Here is a 16,228-nt window from a genome sequence, read left to right as displayed (position 1 = left end):
TTGGTATTCCAGATCCACGAACTGCTCTTTATTAAAATGAACATTTTTTATCAATGGCTATGAAGAAGGAAGTTATATAATGACAACCAATAAGAGCAAAGGAAGCTCTAGATTGCTGCACCAAATACCCGTGAGTCACCACTCCGCATATGCAATAATCGTTAAACATAAAGCTGCATGCTACTATACAAGATAACTACATCGATGCTCCAGTATTCCACTTTTCATTATAAAAAGCTCGCGACTCCGACAGAAATCATTATCCAGTAAATCAGATAACTTATGATGTGTGAAAATACAAATATAAAGGCACATCCAAGCAACCGGGTGCACCTTGAGGCGATTTGAGACCCCATCATATTAAGGTAGTAATTACACGCCAGTCTCCCCGGGCAAGATATCGTTAGCCTTAATACTCTACTGACGGTGTACACTTACACTCCAGATGTCCTTTCATGTGGCATTTAGTGATTGCGATGTTGTAGAAGTCGCTACAGGGTGTCTTTGAAAGATTTGTACCTTTATATTTTGGGTGTCTGAATGGCCCAGGCAAATTACATGACCGAATATTGTATGCATCGGAATAGTAAAACAGCTTTTCTATACTTTTCAAATCTTGAATATTGACTATTTGAAAATTGAAAGTTTCTACAGATTTAAGAAATATATTAAAATACCTCAACGGATTCAAATATCAATGAACATTCGGTGTACCACGGGCTCACCGGGGTGGCAAGCGGACATTTTATAATTCAAAGCACAAAATGGTAGACTTTAATGGACAAGTTCCTACTTAGAGAACTATTGCATGACACACATCTATGTCTGGTAAATACGAGGGGCATTCTACCTCCACCCTATATTGCAGCTTTTGCATTTAGTAGTCCTTTCATATTTCTATAATTATAATGAAAATGAATGAAAGTGAAAATGCAATTTATTACTGGTGATCTGGCTGTTTGGTTACACATTTGATGTTGTTTTCAGTTACAATCTAAAGACGCTACCATTTACAGAACCAATTGATAAGAGCGAAGGTAGAACTTATTGAATGACCCTCGTATAATGTGCAATGTTTAATTACATTTTAGGCTTCTAGTAAAAAAAGCGGGTTTTTTCTTCACAAATATTTGTGCTTCAAAGAATGGATCCTAATGGGATTATCTCATCAAAAATGAATGCCCTAATCCCCGATTCTCTTCAGACACACGGTAAATATTCAAATTGAAGCACATAAAACCTGTTTTACTATGTCAATGTATGACAAGTTCGTTCATGTTCGATCTCCATTCACGACTCCTACACTTCACATTAAAAACACTACAATTGAATCAAGTACAATAATTTTTGTTTTATTGTTTTTTGGTTGAATGAATTACCACCTTTTTCAGTTAAAACGATGGTGAAATAGGACAGATTGTTACAGAAGTTTGTAACGTAATGACTTGCCTTAATACATGGAGAGCCGTGACATTAATACTTGACATGTTCAAGATCTACGTTTCCTTCTTCAAAAACATTATACACAATACAAAAGCTCAGCCAAGAAAAATATGCGGGAAATTTCACAAACGATTTCCTGAAAGCTCATTTTAACACGCACATGAAAATCTCGCTATTATCATAATTAACCTGATCCTCACGTATGTACATGGACAACACTGTGACAATGCGTAGTGTATTGTCACGGTGAAGAGTATGCTGTATGCTAGTATATGTATGGTCACGGTGTATACCGTTGTCAAAATACTACGTACTTTAGAACAGTAATAACGCCCTCTTTTGGTCATAATTACGTATTTTAAACGTAGTGAAGAAATATTTGAGGTAATGTGTAAATAAAGAAACAATGTTGCTCGAAAAACAATAGCAAACACGCTTAAACTATTAATTAGCCCCCGATAGAGGGCAGGGCCTGAAGAATGAGGGAGATTATGGGGTAAAGAGTACAAATAAATGTAAAAGTAGGCCTATGAAATGGGTGACGAGCTGTCCGTAAATATAACAGAATTTTCGTTACCATTTTCGTCATTCTTAAGGTTACTCTTGCTTTCTTGCCCTGCGGGGCCCTTATATCGGGGTCCCACTTGGAGTGTTTAGTCGTCGTATGGGAGTCTCCGGCCTCGGCCCTGCCGGCCCTGCGGCCTTGATGTTTTTGGTTGATACTGGGCCCCAGCATCAACAAACAACAATGAGTAACATATCTATGAATATTCTCAATCATCCAGGTAGTTGAATAAAGTTAGATTAGGTTATACATCTTTGCAACTGGACTTACTGTTTTTGTTGACTACAGTATCACGTCATATCTCTGACGCTTCATCAGGCCCTGTGCCCTGTGTTATTGACCTGTGACGTCACGGTGGTAGGAGTGACGTCACACTGGAGTCGCCGAGGAATTTTCCTGATCGTTGGTTCGTAGCTGTGAGACAGGTTGTGGCGTAGTCCCCCTCCGCGATTCAAAGTTGGTTCCTCCCTGCGGACATATATTGCAATGAGTAACCTTAAGGGTGACAGGCTGTCTCTAATTTAAAAAAAATAACCTTAATGTTAAAACCTTGAGTAACCTTAATATAACGACCTTGAAATGTAACTTCTAAAAATACTAGTTTTTATATTCTATAGTGTTATATTACCTAAAATATGTCTTCACTACGTTGAAAATACGTTTTAAAGTGAATTAAGACCAACAGAGGGCGCTATTACTGTACTTAAGTACGTGGTATTTTGACAACCGGATACCACCGTGACCATACGTATGCTAGCATACAGCATACTCTTCCAAATACGGTCTTCACCGTGACAATACACTACGTATTGTAACAGTGTTTTCCATGTACAATATGTGTGTATTAGGTCATTAACATGATGCTTGAAAGATATCTTAAATCTCAGCCGAGACTTTAGTGTACCCCCCCCCCCAATTGACTTATGGAACAAGCTTCTTACCTTTAAGGCCTTGTCCTTATAGTATAAGGGCAAGGCATTAAAACAAACCATGGGATGACAATATAAAAACGGCGTTGAAAGCAATATTAAGAATCATATTATAGTAAGTATTGCCTGGTGGACTATAAAATCTACATCCCAAATCAAAACACTTGTTGTTTACATTAAGATACTGTACCGGCCAAGTACAAGGACAGTATCTGTATTGTAGTTTATGTATGGATACAATATTTTACCCTGGGAGGGCAGAAGTGCAACGTTGCTCTTCTTTGCCAAAACGTCTCAGGAGCAAACAGTTCAATTATTTCGCACAAAAAACGATTAATCTGCCTCAGCCCTAGAGATAGAACATACGTACCTTATTGTTCAGTCAACTATTATCATTATTATGTTTAACGTTATATTGCAGCCATAGGATCAGGCATTTTAAACCGGTTTCTGTTTCTGATTATTTTTAAACATCATGTCAAAGGATATGTTTAAAGGAAATATCAAGTGCTTTTGTTTGATATGTTTGTAATAGTATTTTACTAATTTCTGAAATGTGTCATGCTTTAAGATGATGCATACAAAGTAAGTAGTGAAAGCTTTTATCGTTTGTCTCTTCTCTGTGACTTGCGTACCATGAATAACATTCTCAAGTCTGCACAAAAAGTAACGCAGCTGTTATAAATACGCTTCAGAACTAATAATTGTTTCCATAATCATGATAATATTTCTGCACAGAAAGAAGGATGATTTGTTTACGCGTATTTTGATACCCCATTTGTCAAAGGTCGTTCAATGGTTACAACACAGTTGTGCCTTTGAAGAACAATACACGAATTTAAAAGTTGCAGTTTTCAGCGATCAATGGTTATTACGCAAGTATTGTGGTACGTAAACCCCTCCATTATCTTCGCGCTGACTTCAACTCAATACAAATAGCTGCAACTTTTAAATTCGGGGATTTGTCTTTTAAAACAATGCTGTGTTGTTAATATTGAACAAAATTGGACAAATGGGGTATCAAAATGCGCGTAAATAAATCATCCTTCTTTCTATGTTGAAATATTGTGAGCACAAATATTAGTTCTGACGCTATAGGCGTATATATAACAGCTGTGTTACTTTTTGCGCAGTCTTTACCCCGACTGCCCATTATTCATAATCAAGCTCTCTGACTGGTTAAAACACACCACGTGAAAACTCTTTAGTCTGCAATAATTGGTCAAGCGCCGTAACCAACGACTAAAGAAATACAGACTATCCGCAAACAGGTTAAGTCCCGTTAATGAGGTCCGACAGATACATGAATTAACATATTAGACAGACGAAATTGTTACGCACATACCACGTATTGTTACAGAAAACGAAAAAAGACTCACAACGCTCTACGCGTATTGGAGAAGGCACGCAATGCAGTCGTGATTGATAGACACGCACCATCGGCCCTCATGAATATGCGATAAATCGCAGCATATAAAGCACGGGACTTTAACTGCGTGTGAATAGTCTGTATTAGTATAAGTGATGCGATCAAGCAAAATCAGTCGGAACTCGGCAACAATAAATTTTCAGTTTCTTACATGATAGCAAAACGCATTTACACAGCTGTATTTTGCAGAAAACCCAATTGCAATCGACCAACCAGTTCCAAAGATATGAGCAATTAAAGAGTTTCGAAAACAAGAGGAAACAAAAGGAAATGTTGCCTTTGTTTGGCTATATCTCAAAATCAATATTTGCGAGTTCCGACTGATTTTGCTTGATCGCATCACATATGGCCGTAACACATTTTACCCATATCATTAAGCTTGGTTACGCATGTACAGTGTTTAACTTGATGAAAACAACAAAAATATAAAAGGTATTGTTTCTCTTTAAATCGCATTATCCTTGCGGTAAAAGAATAAAATTAAAGTTGTTGCCTTATCCTTTACAACCAAATAATGTGTCCTCGGCAGTAAGAACGCCTTATCCATTATTTACTATTTTACTACCTCCGATACATTAATTGGGTGTAAAGGATTCGGCATCACCCTTTATTTCTTACAACTATATTGCTAACCACTAATCGATTGCTTCGTCCGTACCTTTATAACAACATATTGTTAAATTTTATTTACTCCTGTTCTCTTTATCCGCTTTCGTTGTTGTTAAAGAACTAACATATCCAGTGGGTTAAATGGACCATTTACCTGATAATTGAAACTTTAATAATGCATGAAAACTACGTTAAATGCAAAACACTTACATGTATAGGTCTACATACATTTTCATATAAAGCTGGGATTTCATTTAACTTTTTACCATTTACACAGGTTTACAAGCACCTTGTTAAAATATTGAAATTCCAAGAAATATACGTAAATGTAGCTCAAGTAAAATATATTTCAAATCTTCTGAAAATAAAAATGTAATAAATTCACTTACTTTATTATTTTTAATCATTTACCATTTCCTTTTTTACAGAGCTTTACCGCAGTTTTCTTTTATTGTCTTATTTTAAATTGTGTTTTAATAATTCATTCTATGTTATCGCGATACCTTGAAGTAAATATGTCTCTTTTCCTTTTTCTCTTGTCTACAGCCAAATTTCGCCGAGAGTTTACCGCAGCATTTTCCTGTTTACCATGTTGTCACAATACCTCGAGCCGAGGTAGGAATATCTACGGAACAAGTAATGCCCACTATCGGCGAAACTTATCCAACCGCTCCAGTAATCCCATGTCAGAGTACAGGTAAATGTCCAACACAGAGTACGTCCAATTGTGGTCACCTGCACAGGGGCATGTGTGCTAGCAGCTGTTCTATTGTGTTAAATATGTCAATTGTTATCATCGGTACGTACACTCCACGTAGAATTTACAGGTGCAATATATGTGGTTCACCCGTCAGTCCGATATGTCGCTGGTCCGAATAAAATGCACTTTTCAGTACATGGAATGTTGTGTTTTCAGACTAGCGGTGTGTCGGACTAACGGCATTTCACCCCATTATATTGGCCCTAGAAAGATAACACGAATAATTTAAACATTCGCATTAAACGACGACATGAGAACTTTTAATTTATTTCAATATTCACTATTCAGACGCTTATTGCTTGCGGGTTTTGGGGTAGTCAGAACCCAACTGTAGAGATGTGTATTTCCGTGAGTAGCAATTTGGTATTGCACAATACTTTGGCACAATGTCAAACATTGAGGCAGCTATGTGTATGGTAATATTGTTGAAGGTTATTATACGATAGCTACTTTCTGTTTAGTTCACTAATGATGCATCCAGTTGGATGTTAGCAACGGTACACTACAGGCTACGATTTTCTGTTTATATCACTAGCATATTTCCCCAGGCAACTTTCCAGGAGCTAATATAGTAGCTGCTTTGTTCTGCCACTGTTAAATATAAGACAAGTAAAAGCACGAAACCGGTTGAAACTCTCAGCTGGTTCCACCTTTGCGGCGCTGCAGTTCATAGCATTTATACATCAGGACACTTTAGAGCTAATCAAAATGTCATAGGAACACTTGGACGAACCAAAAGGTTATCGCTCAGTCTATTAACCTGGTTTTATCTTAAGGGACACATTTGATCATATTACTTCAGAGAAACTGCCTGAAGTTAGAGAAACAAATTTTTTGTCCGATCTAGCTGTTTCCCTGTTCGTTAACCAGTCTGATCATGAAGCCTTACTTTGGAAACGATCTAATGGATGACTTTAACACCCAAATGCCGACTGACCGTTAGCGCCCTGTCAGACTCGACAATTGATTATAGCAGAAACTGCTAGAAGCAGAGACTACTATTAATAAAATATATAATAAAAATAACAAACGCAAGGCAGATGTTGGTCCACACTTGTCTAATATAAACCCAAATTATATCAGAACCACATTTGGACATTGATTTTTCATAGTGATGTGAGAACTATTGAAGCGATCTCTTATTACACATGTCGATGAGGCCACGTTTACACGTTTACACGGTTAATGATATTGTTTTCAGTGCAAAGCTTGTCTCCACACGTATGAATGCACTACATATTATAATATAGTAATCCGTTCCTGATGTGTGCCCTGTATAATTAGGGGTTCATTCATAGGATTGAGGGCATGATCGTTGTTCATGCCCGAGGCGTGAGCCGAGGGCATAAATCAACGATCATGCCCGAAATCCTATGGATGAACCCCGTTCATACATACCCTACATTCTATACATTCTTAGCAATTCAATACAGATGAAAATAATAAGGGTTTTAAATAATAATAATAATAAGTTTAAATAACATTTCCATACCGTTTTCCTTCAAAAATTGGGAGAAAATGAGTAGGCCTACTTGCAGGAAGCAGCTCGGCTCATGAGGTCAACGGCCGGGAGTCAACGCGTACTCTTTTGCGCTCCGCGTGAGATGGGTGCGGTGACATGCGCAAATCGTTGATCGTGTTAATTGGGTTCCAATGCTGCGTGACGCAGCTTGTTTATGCCCTGCGTACTGGTCATAAACGGAATTTATGACCAGCAAAAAAGGGCCCAAATCCAATCAGAAACGTCGTTATATCGTGAGTATGTATGAAAACCTATTCAGTAAGCCATGCGCACATTATTTAGATGTTATCAGTTAGGTCTTTGTAAAATTCCGTTGGGAAGGGGTTCCTCCAATTTACCCCAATTTACCTGCGCCTAACGTCTGTGAAATTTCTCCGCACTCATTTTCATACAACTAATGGCTATACTGAACAAATTTTAATCTTCACCCAGAGTTGAAAAACAGTGCATCTGGTCGGATTCGAACCGGTGGCCTTCGTATTACTAGACGCTCTATTCAATTGAGCCGCAGAGGCATACTGGAGAAGAGCGGAAGATTTTAATCTATCCGGTTCGAATGGTAAAGATTTAAATTTGTTCATCCTATGAACCCAGAGAAGTATATGTAATTTTAATGGTTATACTATTCCACTATTCAAGTGCAAAATGGAACACGTCTCACGCATTTCAGGACGCTTGCATGTATGGTTATTTGCTGACGGAAAAATCCAATAATAGGCCTATAAGAGGAACACTAATTTGCACTTTTTATCAAGAGGGGTTAGGGGTTGAAATTTACTTTTGAGGTTGGTTTTAGAGGGCTCACATCTCCTAAGAAGTTGTTTAGTAAGCAATCCAACTCCCCCACTCCCGCAGAGACCAATTTCGTTGTATGTAATGTACGTCAATTTCAAGTTCATAGATTTTAAAATTATGTCAATGGAGAGATTCATCAGGATTGTCTATATAAATTATTACCAGAGCTCTCATAACAAATCAAGGTACTCACAATTAGTAGTGACGTTTCGCAACCTTACTGGATGGTTGCCTCTTGACTGAGAAAATCAGCTGCGATACAAAATCCCGGGGAATGGTAGTTATACCATACATGCAGGATATCTCAAAGAAAGTTCAGTGGATTCTTAAGAACCACAGTGTCTCTGCAGCAGTGAAGCCACACACCGCACTGAGAAACATGTTAGTTCACCATAAAGATAAAAGGGACATAAGTGACACATCATGGTGTGGGTGTGTGTGTGTGTATGAAATTCCATGTCGCAACTGCACCCACACATATTTTTGGGAAACATGGCGACAGTTTGGTACAAGAATGAAAGAACATCAGAAAGAATAAGATAAATTCAGTCCGCCATTTCAGATCACGTCGCAGAACACAACCACATCATAGATTGCGATGGGCCAAATTCTTCATTGGGAAAGTGATAAGTTCCCAAGATGGACAAGAGAGTCAATCTGGATAAGAAGGCGTAACGAGCAAGCTATGAACAATGAGGGGGTCGCAACTTATTTTCTCAGCAATGCATACAATCAGCTTATCCAAGAAAAATCAACTGGCAACAGCTTTAGTATGACGATAAAGTATGACGTAACATTGGTATGACGAAATTCAAGAAGTCAGAAAGACGAAACGAAGACGTATCTACGGTGTGAACCGAAGATAATATATGGTGTTCTTTTTGTGCTTTGCTAAAATTTAACCAGAGCTGCAAGTATCCACTTTCAGGTTCCAGTTTTTGAATAAAAAATGTACTTGATCATTACAACTAATTGAAAGATGTTTGACAGAATCATATCAGGGTATTTTTAAAACCAGTGCACACCCATACTTAGAAGGTGTTTATCAACAGACCCTCCTCTATTCAGGAAATCCGTCAGTTAGAAGAAACGATGATCGGTAGTCAGAAGCGGGCCTTATGAGGAGCCGGCTTTCTCAATATAAGATATTTCATTCTATTCTATTCAAAAGGCATGCCAATCAGAATTGTTGATGTAGTTGCAGGATCAGGGCTAGATCTTAGCAACCATGGTTTCTTACTGACGGGTGGCCCTTTGTTAAACATGCATAAATATAAAATGCGGTCGCGCGTAGGCGTGATCAGAATGTTAAGGTGTTTGAGTCGCGTTCCAAGGCCAAGCTTAGAGCCACTGTTTCAGTGCATATGTTAGACTCTTTCTGACCAAATTTAAATTGGTGACTGTCATGTAAACGATCAGAAATTTAATATATAGTAACACCTGTGTTGACCTCTAATAAACATTTTAAATGCTGCACATATCGAAATTGAAAATTGTTTGTTTTAAAGTCAATTTTATTATACTTGAAAACATCAAATCATTCCTTTTAACACGTCCTTTGCACGCTTGAAAATGCTTCGAGCATTTGAATGAGACGATTCAGAGGCTCTTGTGCTAGTTGATGTTTAAACGTGTTTATGGACATGTTACGATTTAGATTTTCCTATGTCACAAAAGCAAATATTATATGATGTTTCCAATCCAGTGCATGTTTAACATTGATTTTAAAAGTGTTAAATACTTGCGTTTTAACATTTGGTTGTTTACTTATAATGATCAATATTATTATAACATATGTGACCTGATTATAAAAGCAAACCGTGGTGAATTCAGAAAAGTTGTTTTAAGTATAATATCAGTAAACTTGTTCGGCAACAAATCACATTTACAGCTGATAAAATATGCTTATCACAGTACCAAGCTATGCCCCCATTTCCTCATTTTAATCGTCATTTATCACTGCCCCCTGGAAAACGCTGCATATACAGGTAAATAACATAAGGTCACAACGTTTCCAATGGGAGGGAAAATTGTCCATGTTATTTATGTTAAGTCATTGCCTTAATTTATTATTTAATATTAATTTAGCATTTTGAAACAGTCTATAATTGATGTGGCGCCCAAATATATTCCGTAATATGTTTAGAAATGCTATCTTTTTTCTTGTAATGAAGCAAGCTTACGGTAATTGATACTGCAGTTTGCAAAAGTTGCTGCATTTTATTTATGAATAAATAACCTTCTCTGTACATAAAATGTATTTTTACAGAAAACCAAAGGGTTGTTACAAGGTATATTTGTATTATATTATCTTCATGTGATTGTATAAGATATTTTCCTCATGCATGTTATGCGTAAATATACTTCCATTCCATACCACCGTGCACTGCACTGACCAATCTTTGCTTACCAACTAATATTTTTTTTTGCGAACTAATTTACTTCTTTTCATCATCAACATTCGGAAGTGAATTATTTCAATATCGCGTCCACCGTGATTAGCAAAACTTCAAAACAACAAGTGATATATTGCTAAATTCTGAGATTGTCCTCACATTATGGCACATCAACCAGACATTCTTATTTCTATGCTTTCTATAATCGAGGGCTTAGAGCAAGAACTGTCCACAATTACATGTTACTCATTTCGGCAATAAATGGGTGGTTAATTCTGCCCTCCATAATAAATGCAAGTGACTTTTGGGTATATGCATGGTCAAATAACAGTTAACATGGTTAGTTAGACGCAAGTGACCATGTACATACCCCAACGACACTTACATTATATTGTAGAGGGCAGAATTAGCCGTCCATTTGTTACCGAAATGAGTAACATGTAATTGTGGACATAGCTAGTTCTTGCTCTAAGCCCTGCTCCCGGAATTACTATATTCTAGAAGCAAACAAAAATGCTGTATCCAAGTGGACCATAAAATATTACACGACTTCGAGGATGGTAACAACCAAACTGCAATATGTTTGTGCACACCATCTAAACATTCTAAACGGAACATATTCCAGCCCTAAAACATTCACCAGGATTATGATGAAAATATGAGCTACCTAAATCTACATTTTGATAGGGAAAAGTGTGGAATGAGGCTGTCAAACTGGGCAAGCACCTTTAACGGACATATCTAACAAGAAAGGCGACTTTGTGCTGACAGTAGTACTGTACATAATTAAATAAAGTAACACAATTTTTCCATATCGAGTAAGAAGTTGTTTGACAACGGAGTGTGGAATGAGGCTGTCAAACTGGGCAAGCACCTTTAATATAAAAAATGTGACGAGTCATGTCAAAAGGAGACACTTCTGTGCAGGATCGTAAATGGAGAAGTAGCCAAAAATCTGTCCGGGGTGATTTGTTTACAATTCGGGTTTATTGCGAATTGCTGATGTTATTAATGCGAAAATATTGTCTGATAAATTCAGACCGGAATATAACTTGCATCTTGTATTTTGAGACATTTTTCAAGGTAATTCCTACTCTCAACATTGTAAATGTTATACTTAATGTTCATTTTTATGATACCTTGACTTACAAACTCAGTATATTCGCTTAGGAATGCCAGATTTCATTGGGGAAATCGGCGTTGTGGAGCAAAACATCTCTTTATGATATGATATGTAAAAACCTTATTGATAACCTGCCCAAAAGTGTCTCCTTTTGACATGACACGTCACAAATGTGTGAAGAAAGGCGACTTATATTTCTTTATACTGACGGTAGTACTGTACATAATTATATAAAGTAAGATTTTTTTTTATATCGAGTAAGAAGTTGTTTGACAACTGGTAGAAATGACAGAAGGTGTATCTTTAAATAAACAAATTCTCCATTTTAAAACAAAGATACTTTAACCCTCGCATAAATAAGAGAGCGTTATAAACTAGTTTGGTGACATGGGGGGGGCAATGTTAATTTCAATTTTTTATTGTTTTTTATCGGAGGCAACCCGGTTGGGCAAGATATCTGACTGGCACTTGCCTCCCATGTCCCAGCCCATGGCGCCACCACTGCTTAATCGTCTTTGTCCCTGTGCAATATAACGCTCAAATAGGCCACCAAATGGCTTCCGGCAAACACTAAACGTGTTTAAATGTCGGTTATATACAAACGGTTTAAAACCGTTTAATAACACTCGGAAAACATTTCTAAAAACTTACTTCAAAACATTCTAACACAATATTATTAAGTGTTGACAAAATATTTTGAAAATATGTTTGCCAAAAATATAGGAATGCAATACATTTTGCAACAATTTTAGAATATTGTTGTAGGCTTGGGTTTTTTCATTTACGTTTAATATGTTTACATGCCTTTACATAACCCGATTTAAACGTCATGAGCAAGCCCAAAATGCGTTTATAACATGTTTATAACGTATTAAAAATATTTGTGTCTTCCCGGATCATCCAAATCCAAGAGGAAAAATCAACTTTACTAAGTTAGACAAATGTGTTGGAAATGTGATTTCGTGATGCCTGTAGTTTACCATTAGATCATTAGATGCTGATGTGCAATCAAGGTTAAAGATCATGATACATAACATGCTCAATTTGAGGCTGTTGACAGACATGTTGATACTACGCTTTATTCCGTACAGTACGCGTGTTATTATAGAGGACCATACTTCGGACTGTATGCATCGTAATGTACAAAAAGTAGCCTGGGTTCAGAACAGTAACCTCAGATCGTGAGATCATGATTTACTTTCCCATTCTGAATCGTTGTTTAAGGCCAGAATCTCTCATTTGCCCCACGCATCTGCGCTTGATGCTTTCCGTACTAGTGCATTATGGGTACTAGTAATGTAATGAACTAATAATTTATTTGTAAAATGGCTGGTCCTTACTGGTATTATACTATATATATTTGTACATTGTAAGTAAGATTTTATAAGATATCACGTCTGACACTAGGCCAGAAAATTGAAAAGTGTGTGCAATTATTTGTTTTAATTAATCAACTTTTATTAGGTATTATATAACTTGTGTGGTGGTTTTTTTTTATACCTATCCACTGTTTGCATATTTCCCTTTTTGACAGTTATAATGAATCAACTGTTCTTGATAGCTACATATTAACGATTCAATTTTTTTTAATTTTAAAATTGAGGCTGTATATCACTCTCATTATGGGTACTAGTAATGTAATGCATTATGGGTACTAGTAATGTAATGAACTAATAATTTATTTGTAAAATGGCTGGTCCTTACTGGTATTATACTATATATATTTGTACATTGTAAGTAAGATTTTATAAGATATCACGTCTGACACTAGGCCAGAAAATTGAAAAGTGTGTGCAATTATTTGTTTTAATTAATCAACTTTTATTAGGTATTATATAACTTTTGTGGTGTTTTTTTTTATACCTATCCACTGTTTGCATATTTCCCTTTTTGACAGTTATAATGAATCAACTGTTCTTGATAGCTACATATTAACGATTCAATTTTTTTTAATTTTAAAATTCATTTTTAATAGTATATATCATTACATAAAACCATGTTGGATTTCACAGTGGAAGATTCGAGTCACACGCTCTAATCTACTCCCGCGGGTGTGTAAATTTGCGAAAAAGGGCGATGTGTGAGTACGCTGGCGACGCAACCGTGTAAACGCATTGACTATAGCGTTATTTTCAACTTGAAAGGCGACACACTATATTATTCAAATGCACTCTCCTGTGACGTAATTGTGAATAGATGGGCGTACATAGGGGTAAGAAATCTCATCCTTTCAAATATACATTTGACTATATGTGCCCGTCCAACAAGAGGAAGTCATTGACTAAATGCTTGTTGGATAATTCAAATATTGTAAAATGTGGCACTTTAAACCAAAACAGCACACCATATAACCACGTGGAGCACATCACAATGTAATATGACAGCTTAAATGCAATTTTAAGCTATACAGTGACTGGTTGCTTCAAATGTACATTTTCTTTACAGGTTTTTAACAATCCGCAAAGTAAACTTTATGAATAATGATATGTAGCTGGGAGGAAACCGTCCATCCTTTGACAATTCTGACCTTTCATATTGAAGATATACATTTTCCCAAAAAAGACTTAAAATGTAGTAAAATATCAAAAATATCAAAGAAATCTAATAATTTGCCAAAAAATGTACATTATATCGCAAATTAAAAAAAATCCAAATTATATGATATCAGAAGGATTTCTATTTTAAGGAATGGTTGGGATGAAATCAAAACTCGACAGGCGGTTGACCGGCGGTTCCGTCCGGTTCCGCCCGGTTGCCATTATTTAGAACAATAACAACCGGACGGAACCGGTGGTCAACCGCCGGTCGAGTTTTGATTTCATCCCTTGGGTAAATGTTGCACAGGGTTTTTATTTTAACCAACTGCGTAGATAATAGAATTGTGTAAAATCACCCAAAATTAGATTTACTCTTAGTAGATGCTTACTGCATAGATATCTATTGTCACATTCTGTGTGATAACATCACATTACATTACATTAACCAACACTTATTAAAGCGGCTTTACTGCTGGATTCAAACCGCAATAAAAATTTAAAAAAACTGAACATAGGAAATCTGAAACAGATGAGTTTTGAGGGCAGATTTTAAGGTTTCAACTGTTGGAGAATTACTAGTGTGATTTGGGAGTCAGATTATTCCAAGCTCTGGGGCCAGCCACTGAGAAAACCCTGTCTCCAGCACATTTATGTGTTCTAGGGACCTCAAGGTTCAAGTTGTAACAAGAAACCCTAACAAAACACGGATTTATAGTGTGTACTTATTGATTGAACCTAACGGATCGGACATCCAGTATTTTATTTAATTAGTCTTTCGCAATTCCGACCAAAGTAATCTGATCAGAGTGAAACGAATCCTTCAAGTGTATAATACACTGACAACTTGACAAGACTTAACGGACAAAAACAAGTTTATCTTTGCCTTAAAGATGACTTAAGTTTGATATCAATCACTTCAACTGATTCGTGTGACACATGATGACCGTAATTGGTCAATATCCCGGAAAATCCTCAGCGCTTTGCTTTGGGTTAGCTATATTTAAACATTAACAAGATTGTGATGTAATTTAGCACAATCGTATATTGCACTGATACATTCTTATTTAAGCTAGAAGCAATATGATATTTAATAAAGTCTTAAATCTGATACACCTTATTATATTACTACAGACTGACGATCGTTACTATGACAGTGATATCTTATGACTACCCTTTCAATAGTATGATTTGACATTGAGAAGACCACAGACCAATTGATATTTAGAGGCTTACGTAGGATAGCTTATTTCATTCATTCATTTTCATTCATTTATTTTTTCACTCATCAAATAGCAAAAAACATAGGATACATACAAAATCATAATACAAGTGAGAGTGAAGGAATCACAGGAAAGGCCAAGAAGAGGCATGAAAGTCTGTGATCCCTTGATTGGTTAATTCATCATTTGACATGGCAGCAGATTGTCATTTCAATGAAGAAGCAACAGTAAGCAACAGTCATATCTTGATATGGAGTAACCTAAATACATGAAAAATAACAGTAAACAATAGTAAATAAGAAAATGCACAACAATAAGTAATATAAAATATAAAATATAAATATCCAATGTGGTCATATAAATCAGATACAATAGGAATTAATAGTAACTTTGCATAAGATGTTTTTTTAAATACATGGCGGAATTGATTAATCGATAATGAACATTTAATGCTGTTATCAACATTATTCCATAACTTAGTAGCTGCATATTTGATAGATTTTTCACAGAAAGCTCTTTTGATAAATGGAAGCCTCAGACGATCTTTATATCTGGTGTTTAAGTCATGGATCTTAGACTGTTTTACAAATTAATCATCAAAAACACTCGGTAAATGTCCATTATCATGTTTGTACATAAATAAACCAAGTTCAAATGTATACATATCCCTGACACTTAAAGTATTATACCTAATCAGTAAGGGATTAGTGCTACTTCTATAATCACTTGCACTTATAATACGAAGTGCCCTCTTTTGAATTTTAAATAATCTATATCACAACTAGCCGCATTAAATTCATCATCTTGACTAAGTGGATTAAAGCAGAGGTGATCAAAACTATTAGTGATATCAATATCCACTTGATCATGTTCACCAATTGAATCACAGCTTTGAATAGC

The sequence above is a fragment of the Amphiura filiformis genome, chromosome 14 (assembly GCF_039555335.1).
Source record: "Amphiura filiformis chromosome 14, Afil_fr2py, whole genome shotgun sequence".
NCBI lineage: Eukaryota > Metazoa > Echinodermata > Ophiuroidea > Amphilepidida > Amphiuridae > Amphiura > Amphiura filiformis.
Note: the sequence above shows the minus strand (reverse complement) of the source record.